The sequence below is a fragment of the Octodon degus genome, unplaced genomic scaffold (assembly GCF_000260255.1).
Source record: "Octodon degus isolate 3935 unplaced genomic scaffold, OctDeg1.0 scaffold00100, whole genome shotgun sequence".
NCBI lineage: Eukaryota > Metazoa > Chordata > Mammalia > Rodentia > Octodontidae > Octodon > Octodon degus.
This window is the reverse complement of record NW_004524676.1, coordinates 9,982,214-9,983,247: the sequence shown is the minus strand read 5'-3', so window position 1 is coordinate 9,983,247 and position 1,034 is coordinate 9,982,214.

Sequence of the window (1,034 nt, the reverse complement as noted above, 5' to 3'; positions counted from 1 at the left end):
GCCCAATTTTGAATCTCCCTTTAACCTAGAAAAGAAATCCACGGTTATATAGGGTATGAGTATCATAGCAGCCCAAGTATTGACCTACACCTAATACACACTAACTGTGACAGCTATGGATCCTCTAATAGTGAAAAAAAAAAGTATTTAACAGTAATTTTACAGGATCAATTATCAAAATCCCAGGCGATTGGGAACCAGGTAATGTGGAGGTGGGAAGTAAAGGAAAAAGAAAGGGTGTTTGTTTTAATTAAAGTCTTCTGCTATGTGATATAAGAAAATAGAAATACAAGGGAAACAAAGTGTCCTCATGATTGTATATGTACAAAATCTGGAGTGAGAAATGGGGATAAGAAGGGATTCTATAATTAAAAGAGCAAAAAATGTTTTCTCTTGTCTTGGCTACATGGCTGTTTTCCGTTGCCTAAGGATAGGGAACAGAGGTCAAGTCAAGCCGTGTCTCAGCTCACACTGGAAGCCTAAGGTGGCCATCTACCCCCAGAATGGTGCTGAATTCAGACATCTGTATACAGTATGGACATGATGACAGGACGCCAATGTGACCTTCCAATCTTGTGTAGTTCCCACTACAGGAGCCAGGTCAGTGCTCACCAGCTCCAGCCCCCCAGCAGGACTCCTCCAGCTTGTTCTCCCACCACGAGCTGTCTCCTGTGGCTGTTCTTCCCTCTTCCACCCTGGGAACTTGACAGTGTAGAACACGTTCTGTCTGCTGCTGATTCTCAGTCCTTGGGCAGTTCTCTGTGAGTGAAAAGATTTTAGTTTCACTTTGACCCCAAGATGGTGGCTGGCCAGCCTCTCTCAGCTGTTTGTGGTTTGCACAGCTCACCCTATATTCTATTTCTTTTGTGTCATTTAAGCCCTCTTTTGCTCTCCTTTGTCAAGTCCCTCCTGCTTTCCTGGTAACATCTCCAAACTACTTTCCAGGCAAGCACTTGTGCCACTGTGCTATATACCAGGCCCAACCACTGCTTTCTAGACTCCAGACAATTTGTCCTGGAGAAGCCTGGGTGGCT